The sequence below is a fragment of the Coenobita brevimanus genome, chromosome 98, assembly GCF_032717465.1.
Source record: "Coenobita brevimanus isolate Jiangsu-jjx chromosome 98, ASM3271746v2, whole genome shotgun sequence".
Taxonomy (NCBI): domain Eukaryota; kingdom Metazoa; phylum Arthropoda; class Malacostraca; order Decapoda; family Coenobitidae; genus Coenobita; species Coenobita brevimanus.
The window spans coordinates 18,891,054-18,911,045 of record NC_137051.1 but is presented as its reverse complement, the minus strand read 5'-3'; the positions used below and the strand labels follow the sequence as shown (position 1 = coordinate 18,911,045).

Here is a 19,992-nt window from a genome sequence, read left to right as displayed (position 1 = left end):
TCCTATTTCCTGACGATTACATTCAGCTTGGGGAGACAAATCATGCTGTGGAGGGGATAATGGAGACAGTTCCTAACCCTGTCAATACTAATGGTTTATCTAAAGTTAAAATAAACAAAAAAATATATATACGGACATACATATATACATTGCCTACCCAGATTACATTCGGATAAATTCAGTGTTATTCTTGTCTCTGTCAGGTGCTAATCCAGCGTTACCCTGAGCTCCTAAAGAAAAGTGAAGAACGAGCCTTGAATACACATAAGAAAAACTAAATATAAAACTGGTTGTGAAGAGAGTATGAGAGGCATGTCACACAAGCTTCGTGTGAGGTGCGATAGGATCTCTCTCTCTCTCTCTCTCTCTCTCTCTCTCTCTCTCTCTCTCTCTCTCTCTCTCTCTCTCTCTCTCTCATTTTACTCCTTCCATTATCACTTCTTTTAATGTCCTTCCTTCTATCCTTTCCATATCTTTCCTCTCATAATTTATTCACTTACTCCTATTCGTTTTAATAATCTTCCCTTCTTCCTTCACTTATTCATTCATATGTCGTTTTCAGATCCCTTTCTTCTTCCTTCCTTCAATTAATCATTCATTTCTGTCCTTTTCAGATCCTTTTCTCCCTCCATTAATTCATTTCTCAATCTTGTGTCATACCCTTCCTTCCTCTCCTCATCCATTCACTATATTTTTTAATCCTTATTTCCTTTTCCACATCCTTCCTTCATAACCCATTTTCTATCATCGTATAATATTCTTAATATGCTAAATTAAATCCTTACCTTCTAATTCCCTCCAACAAGGACAGTATGTTTTCACCCGTTTGTTTGTTTGTTTGTATGTCTCGGCAGGATCACTCAAAAATAAATGAGAGATTTGGAATAAATTTGGTGAGTGGATAGCCCATGTCCCAGGGAACAATCGATTAACTTTTCGGACCGATCCGGATCGTATTACAGATTCTGGATCAGGAAAACACTTTTTGCGAAACCCTGATCAGTGATGAGAAACCCTAACCCATTATGAAGAGTGGTTTGGAAATTACCTTGCCCTTGTCGGAGAGATGCGCTCCACTGAGTGCCCCTCTAGCTTTTATCTGTGTACTTTTGCCTTGAGTGACACTTAAAAAATAATAATAACTATTACCTAACTCTATCAGAACCACGTCTACAGACGACTGTTAGGTAAGGTAATTTCACTGACAAGTTAATCTCGTTCCTCGATCACTGTCATAAACATTGATCCTGATGGGCTACTGAGGATCTAATGACTGGTTCTGCTGCTCTTTACTTAGGCAACACCATCCGTTTATGATACACACTCAGGATTTCAAGTCCGCAAGATCGGAAGTGCAACGTTCGGAAAACAAAACAAAAAATTAAAATATCCTTTTATCATGTATTCCCCCAAAAACTACCGAAAAAATACAAAACGAGCTTATAATTATGACCAATGAAGTATCGTGATTTACATATTCTGTGCGGTATAGAACACAATAGGAAAACAAAACTTTTGGTTTTCTACAAATTAACCAATTAGCGCCCAGTGTAGCCTAAACAAAATAAAGTGAACGGAACCACGCATTTTCAACGGTAAATAAAAAGAACAATAGGGTACGGACCTACGAGATTCGTGACTAAGTGCCGATAGACAGAGGGCGGCACGCTAAGTACCCTTTCAGAAAAAATCTACTTCACTACGATGACGACTACCGATATTTTCTTAATTCACGCTACCGTTAAGCTATTTCATTCAGCCCAGAAAGAACTCCTGCGACTGAAGGGAATATGAAACTCCATCTGGCTAGGACTCCTGCGACTGATGGGAATATGAAACTCCATCTGGCTAGGACTCTTGCGACTGAAGGGAATATGAAACTCCATCTGGCTAAGACTCTTGCGACTGAAGGGACTAAAACTCCATCTGGCTAGTCCCTTCACCACGATGATGATGTACGCTATTCCCACATACTATACATTTTCGCTTTCTACTTAAACAGTAAGAGACTGGAGATACTCACTACAACTACACCCCTTAAGTGCGGCAGTCTTTCCATATTCTTCTAATGCCAAACTGCTTTATAAACCTTGGGAGGCCATCTTCTTCGTTAATGGCTTCTTGATGGCATTATCTAACCATTCTAGTTCGTAAAGTCTCTCAAGTTGAATAACGAGCGTTCAAAGACAGCAAGAATGAATAATAAAAAAACGTCATCTTGGTGATGGGATTAAACCACCATACAGCATATAAATGACTAATTAGACTAAGTTACCAATTTCCTTTCAATACCGGTATATGTTACCGATCTGCCTGCTACAGACAGAAAGAATGGAAGGTGAGACCGCGCTAGAATATTGTGATAGCGATCTGTAGTTAAACCAATTAGGAAGCAACCTATCTGCAACAACCATATGCAAATAGGCAAACCCTCCATTCTTCAACCTGTCTAGCCAACTGGTGCTAACTCGACCAATTACACACCCATTCCCTTTCACTAAGATATTTCTCTTACCACTTTATGTATTAAAAACAACGATGATGAAAAAGGCAAATGGTAGTGATCTGGATTCAAGCCATTAGGAACCCATCTACCTGCCACATCCATGCACAAATTACCAACACATTCCTTCATAAACCTGACTACTGGTGCCAACTCATACAATTACCAATTCACTGCCCCTAGGGTATTTGCTACTAATTTCATAAAACTAAATAAAAATTAGATGAATTAATAAATAAACAAGCTAATTAAAAATGTCAAGCAGGCTAGTTGCATTCCAGACTCAGACATACCAGGCAGCAATCAATAACCAACCCCACGCAAATCAATAACCAACCTTTCATTCACAAACTCACTAGCGATAACTCGTCCATTTAGCTTAGCTAGCCCGCCTATATTCTGTCAGGAACCACAATTCACTGTTACCATTATTGCCTAAATTACAGTACTTGCTAAAATAGTACCGTAGATCAGATACTGGAAACCAGTCAGAACCGGCAATGATTAAGATTCATACCACCATGAACCAATCTGTACACAACAATAAATATGCAAATCACCAACACCTTCCTTTCCAACCCTGTCTACAAGTGGTAGACTGGCAAGTTACAGTGCAGTACCACCCATTTTTAATTATTACCGGTATTTCTGTTACCGCTTCCTTACATAGCTAACACTAGACTATTTTCATCGGCTGCGTGAGTCACAGGAACCTTAGTTATCGCAATATATATATATATATATATATATATATATATATATATATATATATATATATATATATATATATATAATAACCGGAACAACTTCAACATTCTATTCCAGCCCAAAACAAAATTATTTCATTCAGCTGTAAGTGAATCATAAAACCCTAAGTTTACAAAAGAAAAACTGTAAAAAATAAACAAGGTGACAGAAATCCGACTTGCCAACGAAATCGAAAAGAAATAAGGAAAAGGAAGAGTGATAGAGAACACCAAACAAATGTTACGCGGAAAGAGAACACCCAATAAATACTTACTTCAAATGGCAGTGCCCCGAATTCAGACCACACCAGTAACCAATCTATCTTATACGCAACAAAAGCTACAGTATGCAAATCATCGCTCCCTTCCCCTCTCTAAAACCTGTCTACTGGTGCTAAGGCCTTTTACGAGCCATTTCCATTTCCCTACCCATTCCCCATTACTCTCCCACTCCCCACTGACAGCCTCACACCCTTCTGAGGTATGTAATTGGTGAGTACACTCTGGGCTTAGTACAGGTTAGGAAAGTACATGGAAAGGATAGGGTGCATTTTACTGTGTGTGTGTGTGTGTGTGTGTGTGTGTGTGTGTGTGTGTGTGTGTGTGTGTGTGTGTGTGTGTGTGTGTGTGTGTGTGTGTGTGTGTGTGTGTGTGTGTGTGTGTGTGTGTGTGTGTGTGTGTGTGTGTGTGTGAGAGAGAGAGAGAGAGAGAGAGAGAGAGAGAGAGAGAGAGAGAGAGAGAGAGAGAGAAAGAAAGAGAGAGAGAGAGAGAGGTATGTAGGGTATCTTGATGAAAGCTTTTACCATCAGTTTATCATCACTACAGTACATTCACACTATCGTCATTTGCCTAGTGACCCACTCTCTAGCCATCATTAGTACTGTTATCTCTATCACCATCATCATTACTAGTATCGTACCAATTTTACTAAAATCGTCATAGAAGTATCACCACCACCACCACCACCACGACTATCAACAGCTACCTATCAGCTACATGCTTGTCTATCATTACCACCACACCACCAACAACAACACTATATCATCATCATTCACATTCATTTTAAACATCAACTAAGTACTATACCACTATCACCATCACCACCAGCAAGCTACCACTAACGTTATCAATTATCACCATCAACAACTATTACAACTACGACCATCAAACCCAGCCATTACCATTCCCATATCCGCAACACTAACAATTACTTCACACAACACCATCATCATCACCAGGCCATCATCATCAGCGTCATCACCATTCGCAACTACTACTCCTACCACCATTAAATACACCACTTCCATCACACCATCACCACCATCACAAACACGAACAACTTGTACAACATCACTAGCAACATTTATTAACCTTCTTTTCCCATCACTATCACCACCAACCATAACTATCTTCATCACCACTATCATTATCACTAGCAACTATCATTAGCTTTCTATTCCTATTACTATCACCACCACTGTCATAAGTATCACCATCCATCCCCACCATCGTGTACACAAGGACCTCTCCCATCTTCAACACAGTGCCCCCTCTTGCTCCTTAATTCCCTTAGGTCCCTAGTTCTCTCTCTCTCTCTCTCTCTTACATAGCCTAATTACTTTCATCTTAATTCATCAACTTGCATCTTCCTATCTTATCTTCTTTATTCTTTTTTTTTCCTTCTATGCTTTCGTTGTTCCCTAATTTCTCCCACTTTTCCTCCTCCTCCCTCTCTTCCCCTTTTATCTTTCCGTCTTTTCGATTTTCTTTCTAGCCTTTTCTTGCTTTTTTCTCCCCCTACCTGCTTCTCCTCAATCTCGTCCCCATTGCTTGTTCTTTTCCAATACTTTTTTTTTTTTCCTGCCCATTACGTTATGCTCTTCCCCCTCCTTCCCCTCATATTAAATTGCCCAATACTTTTTTTTTCTATAACCCCTACTTCCCTTAACCATTTCTTCATGATCTTTACTCTCCCTCCCTCTCTCTCTCTCTCTCTCTCTCTCTCTCTCTCTCTCTCTCTCTCTCTTTCAGGGGATTACAACTCTCTTCACCCCTCGTTCCCCATTAAACATTTACCGTACCCACTCTCTTTTATCAATTATCTCAGGAGAGACTCTAAATGTACTGTATCTATATAAATCTACCTGTCTGTACTTGTCTCTCTGCCTCTTTACACCTCTTCCTAGGCCAGTCTCTCTCAATAATATATCTATCTATACAGAGAAAGAGAGAGAAAGAGAAAGAGAAAGAGAGAGAGAGAGAGAGAGAGAAACCAAACCAGGGATGGTGAAATAGAGAGAACTGTACCTCCTGAACCCGATGACGCATATTACTGGTATAATCCTGCCACCACCACACCATTAGGAAAGAGATCTACTAATGAGGGGATTAAGAACATACTCTGGTCACCCCTTTGGCTACGAGACTTCCCCCATAAACTGAATAATACCGTTTGGCGACAGCAGGAATAAAACAAAAACCAGGTGCTCGGTGTGATGGGGTAAAGACGTATCGGTAGCTTCACTATCAAACATGGCGGCACGAGTACTGAAGGTCGCAGACAACACTGTGCCTTGTACTGCGTCCTCGGGAAAATAAGTCACTCAGTGTATGTGTTACGGTGCAGGTTCAAGGGATTAACGCATATCACCATCATTTTCAACCTTTTCTATAATTCATCTCCTTATTTTTACTATCAGTATACCGGTATGTTAACCTACCCTTTCTCCCTTCCCTCCCCCTATTCCCTTTCATCAGTATCATCATTACAATCACTACCATTACCACCACCCTGTCTATCTTTCCTCCCCTTACTTTTACTACCCTTATTTCCACGTACTCTTCCTCTCTCTTATTTCATCTCCCCTTTTTTGTCCCTCCTTCCTTTCTTCCCTTTTACTTTCCTCCTTCCCTTTCCCTTGTTTCCTTCCCAATATCATTCTTACTGTTCCCCTCTTCCTTCTACCATACAACTAGGCTACTCTGTTTTTCATCATTCCTTTCATTCTTATTAATACTATCACTCTCTCTTACTCTGTCTTGCTGGCGGAAAAAAAATATATTAACAATTATTTTTTGTTCATTTTCTTTTTCTCTGAGCCGGCAAAACAAAAATATCTACTTACCGGTACTGTCTAGCGTCTGAAAAATATTTTATATTTACCGTTGTTTTTTACTCACTCTCTCTCTCTCTCTCTCTCTCTCTCTCTCTCTCTCTCTCTCTCTCTCTCTCTCCCCAGATAACCACCACAGCACCTGGCTATCTGTTATCAGGCCATTGGAGATAAGAAGTACCTTATACATGTACCAACACCACGGAGAGAGAGAGAGAGAGAGAGAGAGAGAGAGAGAGAGAGAGAGAGAAAGCACGATACACAAATCACTCCTAACCACTTGTTGACAATAACCTTACCGATTTTCTTTTACTGAAAAATGAAATAAAATAAACAGTATTTTTCCCCCAGTCAAACCCCCTTTTATGAGAATGCTCCCTACAGCCGAACAAATCGTCTGAAGGTAGAATAAAAACAGAAAAACGGAAAGAGGAAATCATCTTTCTGACGGGGTAATATGGGCATTTAACTCATTCACTACGAGGTTTCCCATAAACTGAATATAACTGCCCAAAAGTAAAAATAAATAAGGTAAAAAAAAGTTATCACCATAAGGATTCACTGACAACGTTTTAATCCCTTCACTACAACCCTACACTGAATAAATCTTTATAAAGGTACGTTACACAATGAAACAGGATGACATCGTACTGAAGGATTTAACTAAAACAATTATTCTATGCACCTGCTCATCTATCTGTTCATACATACGTACCTATTTATCATCCATTCATCCCTTATTATACGTCTACTATATATCCATCCATTATCCATCTATTCAACAATTAATCCGCCTACCTATCCATGTACCCATACAGGCTATATATCTACCATCTGTCTATCTATCTATCTAGCATATCTGTCTAAGTATCTATCTTCTATCCATCCATGTATGTATGTACTGTATGTATGTTGCTAGCTAGCTAGCTCCCTCTAACATCTTCAACTCCCCCCACTTCCCCAGAAGCAAACAGGAAAAAAATGTTTGATAAGTCTCACAGGAACAAGATAGAACAAAAATAATAACCGTTTTATACTGACAAAATCAGTATCACGTTACGCATCCGGGCGTAAGCTGACGGGATTCGAACACAAGGCCCTCACAATCCCAAGAATGTGCACGGCAGCATATCCGGGTGACGTGATCTCTTAATGATTCATGTAGCCTGGTTGTATATACTGTATTTAATTTCGATGTTAAATTCAAGGTATCAATATAGGAATGGGTAAACTCAGCACTGTTCAATTACTGGATATTTTTGATGTTATAATGCGCAACTAATATACCGTGTAAATCGTTCATATAATTTTTGCTCAAGTAGCTTGACGGACGCTTTCGTTATACCATAGTAAACAGAACTGACAATACAATCGGTAAAATAATTTATTCAACTACTGGATGCTGTAATCGAGCTAACTCACCCGGTAATTAAAAAATTGCACCCAAAATAAATTAAAACAATGAAAAAAAATGCGCCAGGAAGGCAGTCTGAAATCACAGTGCAAAAATTACACGATAAAGCATTCCACGAACCATGACAACAACAACAACAAAAATCGAAACCGCGAAATAAAGCATACACCAACGACGTTAGTACAATTAATATGCGGTATATAAATAAATAAATAAGTTACATCATTCAAACGTTGTCTGGCGACGGTGCAATTTCGCCTTGTGATGGTGTATTAGTGCCTAAACTATTTTCCTGCCCAAAAAAGTGAAACGCACGATGAGATTAATTTCAAGTACATTAAAAAACAAACAATAAAAAAAAAAAAAAACGCACAAAGCAAGAACGAAACCACAACAAACGGATAGCTACATCAACAGTATCCCCTAAGGTGGTAATTAGGGCATTCTTGGGCAAAGTTTTATTAAATGTAAGATGAAGAGAAACTTTACTTTAATATGTCCACATGGCGGGGAGATTCTTCCCTCTTTCCTGTGATATATTTCCTTGTTATGCGTTCAGCACCGTACCATCTCCAATTAGATTTTGTAACATTAGTTTTTAAAGCTGCAGAAATATAGGGTTGTACCGTATTCTAGATGGCATAAAAATCTTTGCAGTACCGTCCCCTTAGCGCTTTGTTGTTGTTTCTTACACCTCAACATCATCTTTCATATTACTTACTCGTATATCGTTTTAATACCTGCACAATCTGCATCAACACAGCCTACAAGCGGATAATGAGGTGCAATGTTCATAATAAATCAATGAAGACGAGATGTTAGGAAGTCCCAGAGATCAAATGGAAAACGACTCATGGTAGGCTAGTAGCGACCTTGACAGTCCATGGCTGCAATCGTGCAAATATATTCGCAAATTTCGTGAAGAGTCAGTAGTTTTCTGCGTTTCTCGTATGCGAATTGGGAAGGATGATGTCCTAAGCAGTGGATGGAATAATGGAATCGGGCGAAAAATGCAAAGAATTCCTGATATATTTGCCTGTGCAGGGCTCTTGCTAACTGCCGATGGTTGGGAGCAATTTGGCTTCTAAGGTTTCAGATTTATGAGCCAAATAAATTTTTAGTAGCCAAACAGACTACGAGCAGAAATATTTCATGAGCAATATATTAGTTATTTACACATTGCGATGATTAATCATATAATGAGGTTTCAAACATTCACAGTGGCGACAAGGAAAGACTTAATAATCGATCACAACGTGCCTTTTTGTTCATTTAAGTGAGATTTATTTACTTTGTTGTTTACTGGGTTTTGAAGTGGATGTATTTTCTCCTCGCCAAAAGGCGACTTGCATGTAAAATTTATTCGCTGAAGGGAAAAAATACTCGCATTTGCGAGCTGTGGCTCGCCAAACAAGAGCTCTGCTGTGACGTCATATTTTACACACTAACTAAAGCGACGTCATATTTTACACACTAACTAGCTAAAGCGGACTTAACCTGTGACATCATATTCTAGACACTGATTAACTAGAGCGAAGAATTTACCTGACGTCATATTTTCAAGTTTTCGCACTAAAGCCCAGTCAAATGCACTGGACATGACACACGCCTCCGGGTAGCGTGTTGTAGTAGTCCTGGGGAATCGATAGGACACGGGGAGCTAACACGCACTAACAGAGAGAGAGAGGGAGAGAGAGAGAGAGACTGACAGACTGAGAATTAAAAAAAAAAAAAATGGTACTTAATAGTTAAGATATACAAGTAAAATCTTAGTCAATTTTATAGCATCAGTTTCTCTCTCTCTCTCTCTCTCTCTCTCTCTCTCTCTCTCTCTCTCTCTCTCATATTACGCCGAAACTCACGAACACCCAATGACGTTATGTTCCGACTATGCTATAACAGAGGAAAGCTGTTCTGCATAACATTCCCGGCCAACCGATCACTAACACAAAATGAACACGAACACACATGAGCTGATCCCTTCACTACGATGACGGATTTTGTGCACTGGCTTCCCCCACGTTAATTTATTCAACTACGTGAAGATGTCTCGTACTGGAGGGGTGAAGATGTCTCGTATTGGAGGGGTGAAGATGTCTCGTATTGGAGGGGTGAAGATGTCTCGTATTGGAGGGGTGAAGATGTCTCGTATTGGAGGGGTGAAGATGTCTCGTACTGGAGGGGTGAAGATGTCTCGTACTGGAGGGGTGAAGATGTCTCGTACTGGAGGGGTGAAGATGTCTCATATTGGAGGGGTGAAGATGTCTCGCACTGGAAAGGTAAAGATGTCTCGCACTGGAGGGGTGAAGATGTCTCCTGTTGGAGGGGTGAAGATGTCTCGTACTGGAGGGGTGAATGTCTCGTACTGGAGGGGTGAAAATGTCTCGTATTGGAGGGGTGAAGATATATTGGAGGCGTTAAAATATCTCGTACTGGAGGGGTGAAGATGTCTCGTATTGGAGGGATGAAGATGTACTGGAGGGGTGAAGATGTCTTGTATTGGAGGGGTGAAGATGTCTCGTATTGGAGGGGTAAAGATGTCTTGTATTGGAGGGGTAAAGATGTCTTGTATTGGAAGGATGAAGATGTCTCGTACTGGAGGGGTAAAGATGTCTCGTATTGGAGGGGTGAAGATGTCTCGTACTGGAGGGGTGAATGTCTCGTACTGGAGGGGTGAAGATGTCTCGCATTAGAGGGGTGAAGGTGTATTGGATGGGTGAAGATGTCTCGTATTGGAGGGGTGAAGATGTCTCGTATTGGAGGGGTGAAGACGTCTCGTACTAGAGGGGTAAAGACGTATTGGAGGGGTGAAGATGTCTCGTACTGGAGGGGTGAAGATGTCTCGTATTGGAGGGGTGATGATGTCTCGTACTGGAGGACTGGAGGGATGAAGATGTCTCGTATTGGAGGGATGAAGATGTCTCGTATTGGTGGGGTGAAGATGTCTCGTATTGGAGGGGTGAAGAAGTCTCATATTGGAGGGGTGAAGATGTCTTGTATTGGAGGGGTGAAGAAGTCTCGTATTGGAGGGGTGAAGATGTCTTGTAATGGAGGGGTGAAGATGTCTCGTATTGGAGAGGTGAAGATGTCTCGTATTGGAGAGGTGAAGATGTCTCGTATTGGAGGGGTGATGATGTCTCGTATTGGAGGAGTGAAGATGTCTCGTATTGGAGGGGTTAAGAAAGGTTTTATTTACATCCTCTCCATTTCGAAGTCTCACTCAATCTGAATAAAATCTACATAGGAAACAAAATATAAAATGTCCTCAGACTGAAGAGGTTAGTAGTAGTAGTAGTAGTAGTAGCAGTAGTAGTAGCAATAGCAGTTGCAGTCGTAGTTGTAGTAGTAGTAATCGTAGCAGAAGTAGTTGTAGTAGTAGTAGTAGTAGTTGTGTAGTAGTAGTAGTAGTTGTAGTAGTAGTAATAGCTGTAGTAGTAGTAGTAGTAGTAGTTGTAGTAGTAATAGCTGTAGTAGTAGTAGTAGTAGTGGTGGTGGTGGTGGTGGTAGTATTAGTAGTAGCAGTAGTAGTAGTAGTACCGGTAGTAGTAGTACCGTAGTTGTAATAGTAGTAGCAGTTGTAGTAGTAGTAGTAGTAGTAGTAGTAGTAGTAGTAGTAGTAGTCAATAGTGTCAACCCCAAGCTAATCTGAAGGTAAACCCAGCTGAAGTTGTTCCCCTCCTGCATTTCACCATCCTCCTTTCGGGGGATAGCGAGGGAGTTGAGAATAGTATGACCGGGCAGCTCTACTACCCTGTAATATCAGTGCCACCACATGAAGATGTACCTCTCCAGCACCATGAAGGGGTTACAAAGACAACCGGACTGCAGGTATAGCCTAGGCTATATGGAAACTCTGCTTGCTTCACTACAAGACGTCTTCCCTGAGCTTAAAAAAAAAAATCAGGAGGTATCACGAATAAGAACAAAGGCATTATATATATATATATATATATATATATATATATATATATATATATATATATATTGTATTCGACTCTGGGCATCGGCTTCACAGCCTGCTATCAAGGCCCAACAGTCCTCCTACAATACCATACACCTCTTCATGTCACCACTTCGGCGCTAACACCCACCGTCCATATTGAATACATGCTTGGGCTGTCTCATACAGGACTGGTGTACTGGTATTAGCGGGGGTATTTTTACATGTCGGCGGGTCTTCTGGTAGATCAGTAAAGCTTGATTTAATGAAATTCAAATCCTTAAACTGTTCCCTGCCCCAGCTGGGATTTGAACCTGGGTCCGTTAGAACGGCAGGCCACCTCTCTACCGATTGAGCCACGCCTCCCCCATATATATATATATATATATATATATATATATATATATATATATATATAGTTCTAGACAGGGGAAAAATAGCCACCTGGGGGCATCAAAATAAAATACAAAGTAAATAATATAAATACCTGTATGAATCTATATATATACATCGGAGAAATATCACCCGGGAGTATCGAAAATTAAGACTAGTTACCGGCAGAGGATGAAATAGGTCAATATCTAACAACACAAACACTGGGAATATAACCATTTGGAGGGCTAGAGGGGAAGAAAAAAAAAATGGGGAAGGGACTAAATAAGTAAAGAAAACACAGACATCGGGAATACAGCCATTTGACGGGGTCGAGAGTAAGAAAAATAGGCTAAATAGGCAAATACTGATAAATGAAAAATTGTTTAACGATAGAGTTCAGTCTACCCTTTGCTTAAGTTCACATATCGATTTCTGTGCGCTCTAATGCCAACCGTTTCTGTGGCTGTCACACTTACCAAGGTCACCATTCCTTCCCCCCCCTCCTCTCTCTCTCTCTCTCTCTCTCTCTCTCTCTCTCTCACAAACACAACCACATACGAAAGCCATCAATACCACAACCATTTTCAGCGTAACTACCAAACACAACCACAACAACCAAAAGCACCACAAAAATCTCCACAACCATCCATACCACAACCACAACCATTCCACAATCAACCACTAGCTCCAGACCTCCCCCCTAAAGAAAAAAAAAAAAGATAACATGCATAAGATTACCATGAGGAAATTTAAGGAGGAAAAAAACCTGTGCTGCCGCCAAAAAAAGAAAACGGAAATGGGCAGGAGGAAGAGATGGGTCAAAGAGTAGAAGGAAGAAAAAGCGGAAGTGTAGGAAGTAGGGAAGGAAGAGTGGGAAGTAAAGAAGGAAGAGTGTGAAGTACAGAAGGATGAGTAGGAAGTACAGAGGGAAGAGAATGAAGAAGAGTAGGCCTAGGTTCCAAGGAGGAAGATGAGTAAGTAGGTTTGAGAAGCTGACTCTGAAAGAAAAAGATTAGGTATGGTGAGGAAGACAAATAAAAAAAACATGAAGGTAAACTAGAATGGATTAATAAAATAATGAGGAATAAAAGTACGTACTAAGAAGAATATGTTAAGTGTAAAAGTGAAGAAAATGAGGCATAAAAAAAAATAGAGTTCCAGTAGGGAGATGGACGCAAGATCAGGAAAAAAAAAAGACCCTCCAACCTATAAAAAAAAAAAAGTAACAAAAGAACCAAGAAAAGGACAAACGATAAAATTCAAGAGAGAGAGAGAGAGAGAGAGAGAGAGAGAGAGCGAGGGAGGGAGGGCGTCACCTGCTTACCTCGCTTCTCAACCTTCCTACCTCCCTCCCCCACCCCCTTCAGTACCTCTCCATTATCCACTCACCCTCCCTTCCACCCACCCCTGCCTTACTAACCCACATCCCACCATACTGGACACGCCCATGGTACACACACACACACACACACACACACACACACACACACACACACACACACAGGACATACCAGGAACTGTGCAATGACATGAATAAATCACACAAACACCCACCCACACAAACACACACATCATCCAGGAACTATGTGAAATGACGTCATACACACACACACACACACACACACACACACACACACACACACACACACACACACACACACACACATCTGGAACTATGTGAAATGACAAACAAATAACCGTCACACAGGGAAAAAAGGCTATCACAACTGACATTATGAGAGAGAGAGAGAGAGAGAGAGAGAGAGAGAGAGAGAGAGAGAGAGAGAGGAGATGGCCACGAAAAAAATAATCAGCGTCACTTTCAAAACAAATCAACGTTATTATCAAAACAAATCGCCCTCCCTATCAAAACTAATCACCACATTCATTCCCCATAACTTGACATCAACTGGGAAATTATTAAGTGGTAAAGTAAACTCGCATCAACCGCATCTGCAAACAAAAGATAAATATAAAATCATGAGGAACCCGAAACAGCGAAAAAAAGGTAACTGGCAACAACAGGTAACTCCAAGACATTTAAAAAAAAACAAAAAAACTTGTGGTTCGTATTCGCGACCAAGGATCTAAAATTATCACTTTCTCGCTTCAAATACTTATTACGGAGAAAAATCTATGAATATTTTATCCGGGAGATTATTAATAATAGATGCGTATACGACAGGAAACGCGCGAATATTTTGTTTTCCTACCTTGCATCCTAAGCTTTAACGGTGGCTGCCTTTCAAGGGGGCGGCGAGTTGCCAAGTCTCACCCACGCTGCATTCCCCTTTAACTTATATGCAAATCCGCGATCCCTATCAAACTCTTCCCACATTTCCCCTGCATCTTTGGGTATATATTTTCTTACATTTTTGTCCCCTTTCGCGGAATATCGGTATGCAAGTGTACAATACGAGGCAAGTTAGGGAAATATGTGGGAGTTCCGAAGGACAGGTTTAGCCAGATGGTCGCACACTTCGCTGGTCCGATCTTGGCCCCGGGGTCACGCCGCCTTCCTGGGACGGGATTCACAAACATACTTAGGTTGAATTCCTTGTCGTAACTATGATTTTATGTTTCTTTTCCTGATGATGAGCAGAGGACCTGGATGGAGTGCATATTCTTTATTTCTTGTCCTACCTACGAAAACAAATCTCAGTTACGGAGGTGAATTTTTTTTAAGTTTGTGGATCCAGACCCATATGAGATCCGCAAACATCTTTATGTTCATGTACCTCCTTCTCATTTCTTACAGGGAGGACAAGGGAAACACAGTGCAGAACATTCCCATTCTTCTTGCTCTGCGTAAGAAAAATATTTGCTAGGGGAGGGAAGTGACTTTGTGAATTCCCCGATCCTGATCAACGTGGGACAGATGCCGACAATAATCTAATCGTTAACGTAATTTGGCCGGAAGTCGCCGTCTCATTATCGCCAAAAGTAGTCAACAACAGGGAAAAAAAAAAAAAAAAAACTTTACTCGTCATCTGATTAGTCTATACTGAATCACAGGATTTTTTTTTTTTTATTGAACCCTTGCAGTACTCACATGTCCAGTTTCATTATCACCCAGACTCGTATGACTCAGCTATAACAGAATCACTGGCATTATATGGAAAAAATACTGACCAAGATTATGATTAACAACTTCAACCTAATGAAATTTTTTTTTTTTATTCTTGCTACCACCACACGATTTTATTACGGTGAATGATTCTATTCACCTGCACTAGTGCCGAGCTTTAAACCACGAGTAAAGTGAAAATGACGATACAGTACTGACGTGGTTAATATAATTGCTACACCCAGACATTTTCCTCCGCATGGAGATAATGGAACTAGATACAGCCGCCGTTAACTCCCCCCCCATCACCGCATTAAGCATCCCCAAGGTCCTCTACCAGGCATAAAGTCGTCAGGCTGAAGGGGGCAAATCATGGCGAACTTTAGTGTCACTCATTAACATTATACAATTTCCCCTTCATTATAATGGTTACCCGGTACCTCTCGACGATTTTACTCCGATTAGAAGTGGCTTCTTGTCCTTGGAGAGTTATCGGCTAGGCATGTCAATTACACCCTTCGGTACGATAATCTCAAATCTCATTTCATCCTGACCACCAAACAACTTTATTCAACGGTCAATTAATCCTAAAGTTAAACGAAATACCAGTGTCAACAGCCATGGTTTAGTTACAACAGTAAATATTTTCGTAAACACTAGGGCTCACGTCCAATTTTCTTCCATCCGTACGCTAAAAAAAAAAAAAAAAAAAAAAGTACACTGACTCTTCTTGCTATGGCCAGAGGATTGTTCGCTGTCTTGGAGACATTTAACTGACTTTGCTTTAGTCTATTCCAGCACCAGCATGACAATTTTATTCAGCCTGAAGCTATCCTTCGAAATGAACTGCCTATCCCTGGCATCTACAGCTGATACAACAAATACATCAATACCCGTACAATAACTACGATTGGGTTAAAATATGTAAATACATACGGTGCTCTGCAGTAGGCCTATATGAAGTAACGAATTACAAATTACGAGTAAAGTACCCGGTAATCAAATAGGAGTGCATTCTTCCATAAATTACAGCTGGTGTTTAGGACTGCAAAAGTAGGCCTGATCCAAAATTACGCCTACAACATTTCTGTCTGGTTGCTGATTCGGTAATGTGCGACAGTTTCTTCCTGACCCAACATAAAATCACAGATCAACGAATACCGGTATATGGACAAGTGTATCAGTAATTTTTCTCAGACCCAGCACACACAATATAATAATAATAATAATAATAATAATAATAATAATAATAATAATAAATGTATAAGCAAGATGTCTCCGCTATGGTGGTGCACAAAAACAGTAGCCTATACGGTAACCTAAATTACACAATAAAAAGCAAGTCCGGTAACTCGTCGCGTGTAATTAAGATAATTTTTACATATTCCGGTTACAAAACAAGAAAAATTACGTGTGTGTGTGTGTGTGTGTGTGTGTGTGTGTGTGTGTGTGTGTGTGTGTGTGTGTGTGTGTGTGTGTGTGTGTGTGTGTGTGTGTCTGTCTGTCTGTGTGTTCCTATTTTTAGCTAGTAATAGAGTTAATGGCGACCATTAGACCGGTTATCATCTTGCATAATAGAGACATACAGTACAGTAGTATTACTGTCTGACTACGTCCAGCCTTATCTCTGCTCCTGTTTACAAGGATACACTATACTACATGTGATGCAATACCAGACACTGAAGTGATACCCGGTACCGATGATACGGTACAGGTATTGTCTATAATGTCACATGTAATACCGGTATCAAACTTAAAATAAATACAGACTACATACAACAGTAAGATTATCCCCCTCAATAAAACACTGTCCAGTGTCTTATCTTGGCTAACGCCAGACGATTTTATTTACACAGAAAAGACTACACTAATAATGGAGTGGATTTATTTTTAGTTATATTCTATTTTCTGTTTAAGATCTGCAGTGAACTTTTAAAACTGCATGCTAACAAAAAAAAAAAAGAAGAGGGGGGGGATTTACCGTACCGGTACATTTGGCTACATTTTATTTTCCTTTATTTTTTGAATAAGCAAAATCTGTTGTGAATCTTGTAAACTACAGGCGAACTAAAAAAAAAAAAAAAAAAAGTTCAATTCCCAAACAAATTATATACCCACAAGCAAGGTACTGCATAAAATAATATTCTTGTAAGACACTTCCCCCAATGTAACCAAATTTGAGATACCGGTAAATCATGCTTGTTACGCCTCATTCAGCTCAGCATAATTTTACCTGAAGGTCAAGGTTACTGGTACTAGGTTCTCACAATATTTTTGAAAGAATAAAACTGACAATGTTTAATGTATTGATGTAAGAATATGAAGCGGTGTAAACAAGTGGATGCGGCAACCCGAACACACACACACACACACACACACACACACACACACACACACACACACACACACACACACACACACACAAATAAAACAAGAGCAAGAGATGAGTGGTGATAAAGGAGGCTGGAGGCATTACTGACGAAAAAAAAAAAAAAAAGTAGGAGGAGGAGTTTGGAGGCATTTTTGTCGCGGACCAGCTTGGATGAACTCTGGCATTAAGCGTCTGGCAATTGAGACTGAACCTCAAAACAGTCAAGGAAGTGTGATATACAGACACATGAGCGATCAGGCCTGAACAGTAACAAGATTCCAATATATACCAGATTTATTTTATTCTTACTGTGTTACATTATTCTTATTATTATTATTACCTTGGCTTGTGGGAGCCATAGTACTAACGTGATTAAAATAAACTAATTACACTACATAACCCTGCCACTACGAAGCCGCCTTATTCATTTTTTGTTACCTCCTGATTAATGTTACCCAGCTTATCAATCACCACAAACAGCCCTTTAACAACGAGGCCATATTTCTCCTCGTAGTGAAGAGATTAACAATACGAGATTTATATTCAGTCGTCATCGAGCTGTAAGGGTTAATGGGAAATTATTTTTCCCCTTACCCTTTTTATTTCATGTGTTTCTCGCTCCCTGATAAACAACAAATCGTCTGGCAGCAACGAGAATAAAATAACTAATAACCTTACGTTCGAGTATGAAATTTATTATATGCTGATAAAATCGTCCGGCGGTAATATGAAAAACGGATCATCCCCGTTGAAGGTTATTAGACTATTATTCACGTCGAGGGTGAGGAACTTCTCGTATATTGAATAAAATAGCCTGTCACTAGCAACAGTAATACATCAAACGGTAAGGTACAGTATATCGTACGGTAGTCGTCGTAGTCAATGGAGGGACACACTGGCTAACTAGGGGCTGGATCATTTGGATGCAAAATCATCAACCAAAAAGCAACGCCTAAACAAGCTTAGTTAAAGTGCAAGGACATAGACTACCGGTACATCACACACACACACACACACACACACACACACACACACACACACACAGCCTAGCTTTACTAATGAGTTCGTTCGTGTAATGGTTCGCTAATTAACCTATAATGTCCATCATCAACCTGCCATTTTTTTTTTCTCACGTAAGGATGGCGTGAGGTACCGTAGTGTCCATAGCCTACAAGGCCTAACTTGGACGCAGAGTAGACTCTTGTACAGGGTTATCATTTCGTCAATCAGGGGGCCTCCCTAGAACTTTCTTACCAGTTTATTTCTGCATATGCCACGTTAATTATTTCTTCAAGGCTAATCCAGTCAACGTAGGAAGGGTAATACGACGAAGCCAAGTAATCAACAGGACAATAGTGTCTGTACAGTTAATCGTAGGAAAGTGTGTTGGAAAGTTTTCTTCACACAGAGACAGGCCATAACACAAAAATAAAGATGCAAAGGTTGCGTGACGTAGGACTCCTACCGTAAATTTGTGTGTTCTATGGCTGGTGTGATGATAAGACTGGCATACACTAGAGGTGAATTGTTGGTATGATGAAACTGATACACTTTAAAGGTGCATGGCAGGCACCCTACGTTAAGACTGGCACGAAATACTTTAAAGATGTACTCCTGTGGCTGGTAAAGTACGACTGGTATGGTATATGCATTTTACAGCCGTATGGTTACGATGGTCCAACACTATTTTTTTTTTCAAGGTTAAGCTTTGTAATGGATAGTAAGGCTACATACACTAATACCAGTACTGGTATACAGTATGTTTCAGCAGATATACAGGTCAGTATATACTGTCTGCATTAACAGGACTGTAAATTTTGCATATCTTAATAAGAGATCAACAGGCTAAGTAACACGATTGGACACTGCGTCAGATTTATTTCAGGTACAACAATATAGTGACTGGTAGCTGCCAGTTTATTTCTGAAGCTTAGGCCCATAATGATACAGAATTATAATAGGTAAGTAACTTACCGGTAAGCTATATTCATGAAATGCACGACCGACCACAAAATTCAGTGTTTACATGAGGTACTATTATAGGCCTATTCAAATTTAATTTCGCCGGTGCAAAGTCTAGCCAATGCAGGTCTCATACATACAGCGGGCCGTCTTTAAACGTAGGCTATACGAACCGGTTTGCTAAGTTCAAGAAGAGGAGGGAAGTTGTGAGTAAATTTGCTTCCAAGTATGGAAAAAAAAATACCAGCATATTTGTAAGGTACCCGGTTAACCGGTATATAAACATACGCACGTCTGCTTCTCACAAGTGCCATTACTAACCCTAATTTTCCCACTACAGCTGTTCTCGCTCCTCACTTGTTGGAGGCGTAATACGAGATGTTACCGTTGAGAGAGAGAGAGAGAGAGAGAGAGAGAGATTTTAGTCCTACACTGAACAATGCACCCTAATACCCACAGAACCTACCCTACCTCACTAGCCGAACCTACCGGTACTTCCTC

General features: G+C 40.2%; 2 protein-coding genes across 6 annotated transcripts in view; both read right to left on the bottom strand.

Annotated features, from left to right (window-relative positions):
- The window catches only part of siz (Brefeldin-resistant Arf-GEF family protein schizo), a 698,716-nt gene that overhangs the window by 674,775 nt on the left and 3,949 nt on the right, over nucleotides 1-19,992 (bottom strand). The gene's annotated exons all lie outside the window — the stretch shown is intronic.
- The window catches only part of HisRS (histidine--tRNA ligase), a 152,512-nt gene continuing 132,604 nt past the window's right edge, over nucleotides 85-19,992 (bottom strand). Inside the window, exon 11 of the mRNA XM_080283847.1 lies at nucleotides 85-99. The gene's annotated coding sequence lies outside the window, so the exon portion shown is untranslated. The remainder of the gene's footprint in view (nucleotides 100-19,992) is intronic.